The 8,214-nt window shown below is 51.7% G+C and overlaps 1 non-coding gene and 1 pseudogene across 1 annotated transcript; both read left to right on the top strand.

Annotated features, from left to right (window-relative positions):
* The first annotated feature begins 1,452 nt into the window (after positions 1-1,452).
* Positions 1,453-3,315, top strand: LOC135108903 (small subunit ribosomal RNA; annotated as a pseudogene).
* Positions 3,316-4,124: 809 nt separating this feature from the next.
* Positions 4,125-4,284, top strand: LOC135108900 (5.8S ribosomal RNA). The gene has a single exon (XR_010272486.1). It is a non-coding gene; the product is annotated as a 5.8S ribosomal RNA (ribosomal RNA).
* The last annotated feature ends 3,930 nt before the right edge of the window (positions 4,285-8,214 follow it).

The raw sequence follows: 8,214 nt of genomic DNA, 5'->3' as shown, positions 1-8,214 counted from the left end.
AGCGTGCCGCCCTTGTGCCGTGGTTGTGTGAACGCGCCGTGGGGTCCCGCGCTCTCCCTCCGCTCGCGAGACATGATTTATCTTCTGGCGGGGCCTCACGCCCTTGACACATGGTCGGTTTGTTGCTCCGCTACGCTCCCCCGCCTTCCCCCAGATGGAGTGGAAGCGTCTCCTGCCGCGAGAGGCACTCCGCCCTTGTGCCGTGGTTGTGTTAACGCGCCGTGGGGTCCCGCGCTCTCCCTCCGCTCGCGAGACGTGATTCCCCTTCTGGCAGGGCCGCACGCCCTTGACACGTTGTCGGTTTGTTGCTCCGCTCCGCTCCTCCGCCTCACCCAGCTGGAGTGGAAGCGTGTCCTGCGAGCCTCGGCGTGCGCTTTCCACGTTAATTCCGACGGGATGATTCGATGATCCTTGGGTGAGGGGTTAACGTGACGTACCCTTACAATGAGTGGATGGCTGGTTGACACCATTAAGTGCCTAGACGAGGTGGGCTTCTTAATGCGTGTTGTGCTCGCAACAGCGGCGGCGGCGGGGCGGCGGCGTGAGCTTGTGCAGCGGTAGCTAGCTAGCTAGCTTGTTGCGCTTGCTTTTCGTTCTTGGCTGAAGTCGCAAGTCGCTCTGAGAACCACCCCAACAGTTGTTACGCTATGGAGGTTGCTGGGTTGCACTCGCGTACCATGACGCACGTGATTCACCTTTGCTAGGTGCGGTGCGCGTCCCTCTCCTCCTGGTGTCAACTGTCCGAGAGGTCCTCGTTTCCTCTCGTCTCCTCTTCTTTGGATGAGAAGCGTCACGGCATTAGCTGCAGCTCCTCGTGGCGGCGCACACGGTGTGTGAGGTTTGTGTGTGTGCCAAAGCGATTTTGCCTTGAATGCAGCGACCCCTGTTGTTTGGTGATGGTTACTCCACTCCCCGTGCGATTGATCATCTCGAGGGTTGTACCTTGGAGGGACGGTCGCCCTGGTTCTTGGACTGACTGCCGACCGTGGGTAGTGTTGGTGTGTCCATACTGCCTCGACCGTGCGTGCCCCGAGGTCGGGCTGTCGTCAGCGCAGGGCTGCTGCGGCTCTTGACGGGCCGTGGCTTAAGTGATGCTTAAGTGAACTTACCCTTGTGTCTGCGGCAACCGTTGGGAAGAGGGGGGGTGCTTTGATGTGATGGGTAGTGGTAGCAGCAACCGAGACGTTGGTTGTTGTTGCGGTCTCGCCCAGTCTCACCCAGGTCTAATGATTTCCAGTACACAATGAATGCTGCTGGCTGCTCTCTGGATGAGCGGGCAAAAACAAAAATGAATGTGAACAAAATGATGAGAGGATTGACAGATTGACAGAGGATGGCGGCCCAACAAACAAAGCGAACCAAGGCAAAACCAAAGAGAAGGTCAGACAAACCAAGTGAGAGAGAAAGGAGAATGATGTTGTTCTTCCTAACCTAACCCGAAAAGACTCAAACTACCTGGTTGATCCTGCCAGTAGTCATATGCTTGTCTTAAAGATTAAGCCATGTATGTCTAAGTACAAGCCGAATTAAGGTGAAACCGCGAATAGCTCATTAAATCAGCTATGATTCATTGGATCTGTAGCCCACACTTACTTGGATAACTGTGGTAATTCTAGAGCTAATACATGCACCACGTCTCTGATCGCAAGGGAAGAGCGCTTTTATTTTTTCAAAACCGGTCGGGCCTCGGTCCGCCAACCCCACCGTGTTGAATCTGAATAACTTGTGGCCGAGCGCACGGCCTCCAGTGCTGGCGCCGCCTCTTTCAAGTGTCTGCCTTATCAGCTTTCGATTGTAGGCTATGCGCCAACATTGGCTATAACGGGTAACGGGGAATCAGGGTTCGATTCCGGAGAGGGAGCCTGAGAAACAGCTACCACATCTAAGGAAGGCAGCAGGCACGCAAATTACCCACTCCCGGCACGGGGAGGTAGTGACGAAAAATAACGATGCGAGACTCATCCGAGGCCTCGCAATCGGAATGAGTACACTTTAAATCCTTTAACGAGGACCCATTGGAGGGCATTTCTGGTGCCAGCAGCCGCGGTAATTCCAGCTCCAATAGCGTATATTAATGTTGTTGCGGTTAAAAAGCTCGTAGTTGGATTTCAGTTCTGGACTGACGGTTCACCGCCCGGTGCACACTGTCACGCTCCGAACAGCCGTAACACAGCCCACTGGCTCGCACGGGGTGCTCTTCACCGTGTGTCCCGCGTGGCCGGCAGAGTTTACTTTGAAAAAATTAGAGTGCTCAAAGCAGGCTACACTGATGGCCTGAATGCCTATGCATGGAATAATGGAATAGGACCTCGGTTCTATTTTGTCGGTTTTCTGAACCCGAGGTAATGACTAATAGGAACAGGCGGGGGCATTCGTATTGCGACGCTAGAGGTGAAATTCTTGGACCGTCGCAAGACGAACTACTGCGAAAGCATTTGCCAAGGATGTTTTCATTAATCAAGAACGAAAGTTAGAGGTTCGAAGGCGATCAGATACCGCCCTAGTTCTAACCATAAACGATGCTGACCAGCGATCCGCCGGTGTTATTCCCATGACCCGGCGGGCAGCTTCCGGGAAACCAAAGTCTTTGGGTTCCGGGGGAAGTATGGTTGCAAAGCTGAAACTTAAAGGAATTGACGGAAGGGCACCACCAGGAGTGGAGCCTGCGGCTTAATTTGACTCAACACGGGGAACCTCACCAGGCCCAGACACCGGAAGGATTGACAGATTGAGAGCTCTTTCTCGATTCGGTGGGTGGTGGTGCATGGCCGTTCTTAGTTGGTGGAGCGATTTGTCTGGTTAATTCCGATAACGAACGAGACTCTGGCCTACTAACTAGTCGACGGATCTCCAGCAATTGGTGTCCAGTTCGCAGCTTCTTCTTAGAGGGATAAGCGGCAATTCTGTGATGCCTTTAGATGTTCTGGCCCTCACGCGCGCTACACTGAAGGGATCAACGTGTCCTCCCTCTCCGAGAGGAGCGGGTAACCCGTTGAAATCCTTTCATGATAGGGATTGGGGTTTGCAATTGTCTCCCATGAACGAGGAATTCCCAGTAAGCGCAAGTCATGAGCTTGCGTTGATTACGTCCCTGCCCTTTGTACACACCGCCCGTCGCTACTACCGATTGAATGATTTATTGAGGCCTTCGGACTGGCGCTCTTGGATGCCGGGCCTGCGTCGCGGTCAGTTCTGCTGCCGCCGCTGGGCTCTTTCGGCGCCTCGAGGTGACGGAAAGATGTCCAAACTTGATCATTTAGAGGAAGTAAAAGTCGTAACAAGGTTTCTGTAGGTGAACCTGCGGAAGGATCATTAACGTGTTGTTGGTTTTGAAGGCGAACCACACACAAAAGAGAGCTTGTCAATTATTATGGGTGGTCGCGGTTCGCTCGCTTTCCTAAAGCAGCGAGCCGTTGACCCGTTGGCGGGGCAAAAGGTGGTGCCCTGCCCGCCCATAAAAGATAAAAGGAAAGAGAGAGGGAAACCTTTCTTTTTCTTCTTCTTCTCCCCGCGTTCCGTGCCGGAGCGTGGGGTAGACCAACTGTTGTTACTTACACACACGCCCACGGGAAAAAAACGGCGTTTGGTGCCTCCGTCGTCGCCGTAGTAGTGACTAGGTGAGCCCGCTGGTTAATTCCGATAACGGCGACGATGACGGTCAGAGGAGAAGTTGGTGGTGGGCCCCGCCGCGAGGCCCAATCCTCTTCTACTAATAACCCCGATCGCCCCCCGTGCTGCGGGAGGGAGGCACCACTCGTCCCCGGCGTTTGGTGCCTCCGTCGTCGCCGTAGTAGTGGCTAGGTGAGCCCGCTGGTTAATTCCGATAACGGCGACGATGACGGTCGGAGGAGAAGTTGGTGGTGGGCCCCGCCGCGAGGCCCACTTCTCTTCTACTAATAACCCCGATCGCCCCCCGTGCTGCGGGAGGGAGGCACCACTCGTCCGCGGTGGGTAATCTCAAACCTGCACACTACCTGTGTTGTCCAACAACAAGCCAACAAGCTCTTGTTGTTGTTTTTAAACCTGTACACTACGTCTTCCCACTATCGTCTCCTGAGGCAGAGACGGCGGAAGTCTTGAAAGCCGGCAGAGCATCGGCTAAAATTCCAGCAATGGAAATGTACAACTCTTAACGGTGGATCACTCGGCTCGTGGGTCGATGAAGACCGCAGCAAGCTGCGTGTCGGTATGTGAATCGCAAGAATATTAGATACATCGACAAGTCGAACGCACATTGCGGCGGTGGCACTCTCAAGTGCTGCCGCCACTCTTACACGAGGGTCGGATATCAATTCCAATACATCGGCATTGTCATGTCACGTGAGGCACGCTGTCCGCTTACCACCGCACCCTATGCCGTGTCGGTGGGCTCCTAAGCGGCGGCGGCGGCGGGAGACGGTTGTTGCTCTCACGCCCTTGGCCCGCGTGCTTGGCAGTGACCGCCTTGGGGAGTTTCGCCCTGAATAAAAGCAGAGAGGCTGCTTGGGGCGTTCCCTTAAGACGGGCTGTCAAAGCGCATGAGAGTAGTAGTACTGTGCGTCTGGGGCAGCCCATGCAAGAACCAGTGCAGGCTGCTGCACCAGCAGCGGTTCCAAGTGCAGTGAGGCTATAAAGATATCTACTGTACACCAGTGGAGGTGGTGGTGAAGGAAAGAGGGCAAGATTATTGTTATATAATTAAAGTGGAGAAGTGTGTGACGCGTCTGGGCCAATGGGGTTAGTGCCCTGTGGCACGTAACGAACAACGCCAGACTACTTGCTACACTAAACTCCCACAGGCAAACCAACCAACAAACAAACAAACAAACAAACCACCACTCCAGCTGCGTTGTAGTAGGAATTCTGCCTCGCTCGGACGGAACGCCGTCAGCAGCAGCAGCAACGCACGCCGTCCATGCCTTGAGGTCTCGGCTTCCCACCCTAATCGAGGGTGGAGGCTCTGCCGCAGCATCTTGATGGGCTGGAGGAGGAGGGAGACGCACAAAGGGGCGTGCGTGCGTCACATTCCCTCCTCTCTCCATGGACGCGACCGGGTCGCTTGAAAAATACCGCGGCTCGCAATGAGATGATGCTGAGGAGCGAGAAACCAAACCTCTTGGTCAATAATAGTCCTTACTGAAGTGGTCAGCACGGCAGGAGGAAAATTATTTTTTTTCCAATGTCGACCTCGTGTTAGGGGAGAGTACCCGCTAAATTTAAGCATATTAATAAGCGGAGGAAAAGAAACCAACAGGGATTCCCTTAGTAAGGGCGACTGAAACGGGATGAGCCCAGCGCATAACCTGGCGTCGTAACTCGGCGTCAGGGGTGTTGCGTTTCGGAACAACTGAAACGCCTCCGTTTCCTTGGAACTGACTTCCCCACATGCTTTACGCACAATGGGAATGGCAGGCCAGATCTCATCCTCTCCAATCGGCAATCCCTACTTTTCCACCACTATATCTCCCATGGACCACTTTGTGGTTCTGACCACGTTCCCCTAATCCTCAAAATATCCTCCAATCCCATACCCACCCCATCCCCACCTGTCTCCGACTACCGCTCCGCCGACTGGCAGAGCTTCAAGAAAACACTCTCAGACTTACACCGACCAACACGGTTCGAAGGCCAACCCTACACAGACAGAGACAGTGCCTTAGAGACGTTACACAACAATATTCTGGCATCAGCGAACAGACACATACCAACAAAACAACATATAATTCATATAGACTTCCGACCTTCCATTAGAAGACAAAGGCTGCTAGTGTGCTGCAGAACACGCTTTTTAAAAAACAAGCACAACCACACACCTATCTACAGAGACCTTTGCACCCTTCGTACACACATAACAAATAGCCTACAGGAAGATCACAACGCTCACTGGAGGAATCTAGTCTCCCATATGGACAGAGCCCACTGCACTAATCCTACACAGTTCTGGCACATGCTGTACAGGCTGAGGGGATGCCAGCGGGAAAGATTCGAGTACCTCCTAGTGAACGGTGATCGCATCACAAACCCAGAACAAGTCACCAGCATCTTCAAGACACACTGGCACAATACTTTCCAACCACACTCTCTCCCACTCCACGAGCCCAGTATTGCCCACATAAACAACATCATCGATCGTGCACGCCACCACCTAGCAAACACGATTCCACATAACACTATACAAAAAATACGCCTCAACCCCCAACACCCTCTCACCACACCTATTGAGGAGGAGGATGTCGCCAGGTTGCTCAGGCATACTCCGCGGCGAGCCCCTGGCCCCTCAGGAGTCACCTGGCCCATGGTGCGGAACCTTCCCCAAGAAACTATATCCAGCCTGACAGAGATTTTCAACGCCTGCCTTGCCTCTGGATACTTTCCCAAGGCATTCAAAATTTCAAACATCACCCTCATTGCTAAGCCCGGTAAAAACTCCCACTTACCAGAAAACTATCGCCCCATTAGCCTCCTTGAAATTCTCGGAAAAACCTTTGAACGCCTCATCAATTTAAGATTGAGAGCGTTCCTCGAAGGTAACGAGCTGCTGGCACCACAGCAGTTCGGCTTCCGGAAGAACGCCTCAACCGAGGACGCTCTAAACAGCATAGTTGCATACTTAAATTTCAATAAGCCCTGTTTCAGAGCAGCCCTTGTGACAAAAGATGTCAAAAAAGCTTTTGACACTGTTTGGCACGCAGGCTTAAAACACAAAATTTGCAACAACTTCAACCTACCCCCCCTAACGCAACGCATACTATGTAGTTTTCTGGTAGAGAGACAGACAAGAATCTGTCATCAGGGCACCTTTTCAACATCCTTTTCCCCTCAGGCTGGAGTCCCACAAGGCTCTGTACTCTCCCCCACCCTTTTCAACATGTATACAGCTGACATGCCCCCTCCAGTTCATAATGATTCATTAACCATTCAATACGCGGACGATGTAACGCAATTGGCTCGAGCCAGGTCGTTAGATCTCCTCACAGACAAAATTCAACGGGAACTGACGGCGACTAGCCTATAGGAGATGAAATGGCGAATCCTCTCCCATCCCGAAAAATCTAAAGTCACCTACTTTAACATAAAAAAAAGTCAGCCTCGCCAAATCTCATTGCACAACATTGTTCCACCCCCCCCCCCTCAATCCCCAAGAAATTCCTCAATCCCCAAGAAAGTGCTTGGCCTCACCATCGACAAGAACCTCAAATTCAACATACATATAAACCAAAAAGCTGCTTTAGCCGCTGTGGCCTTGAGCAACCTCGAAAGATTTCGCGACAGCAACACGAAAACAAAACTACACCTCTTCAAAGCTTTTATTCTCCCCCTTTTAACCTATTGCCCCCTTGCACTCTCTCTTTCTGCTCCCACTAACCAAAAAGGAGGTAAAGACAGACTTGAATGTGGAAACTACAGAGGCATATCCATTATGAATACATTGGCAAAATTGTATGATTACTTAATTTTGATTTTGAACCTCTCAAAACTTCAGAGGGTCCAGAATCGAGCAATTCGTTTCGCCCTTGGAACGAAATGGTTCGATTTTCGGTCCTCTCTCTCTACTCATAAGGAGTCCAACATCCCTCCTCTTAACATAACACACTACAACAGACTCGACAAACAGCTAACCTCCTTCTCTGACAGAAACACAAACACATACAATTTCATAACCAACCTTCCCCCAGCTTTCCGTCACCTCCCCCACTGCAACCTCCTTGATCCTCCCACTGTGCCTCCTGACCCCATTTTCTAAATAACTGACTCCTTCACTCTCTCTCTTTCACTCTCTCTCTCTCTCTCTCTCTCTCTCTCTCTCTCTCTCTCTCTCTCTCTCTCTCTCTCTCTCTCTCTCTCTCTCTCTCTCTCTCTCTCTCTCTCTCTTTTCTCTAATCTTCTCTACCACTCAAGGTGTCTGAGTGGGATCATCGTCGCACTCTCGTTCACGTGGGGCGAGCCCGTGTGCCTACACCTAGTGGTTTTTTCATATTTTTTGTCTTATGGCTTTGTATTCATTTTTTGTTTTTTATGCATTATCTTTCTGTCTCGCAGCCTAGGTCCCAAGGAGGCACCGGACCACTCCCGGGAAAGGGATGCGACAAAACACACCGCCATTAACATTACATGCCTCTGACCGAAGGAGTGGGCTCGCTGCCAACACCTAGTGTTTTTTTTTATATATTTTCTCTTATGGTTTTTTATTCATATTTTTGTTTTTTTTATGCATTAATTTTCCGTCTTGCAGCC

The sequence above is a fragment of the Scylla paramamosain genome, chromosome 17, assembly GCF_035594125.1.
Source record: "Scylla paramamosain isolate STU-SP2022 chromosome 17, ASM3559412v1, whole genome shotgun sequence".
NCBI lineage: Eukaryota > Metazoa > Arthropoda > Malacostraca > Decapoda > Portunidae > Scylla > Scylla paramamosain.
Note: the sequence above shows the minus strand (reverse complement) of the source record. Positions and strands in the feature narration are given on the sequence as shown.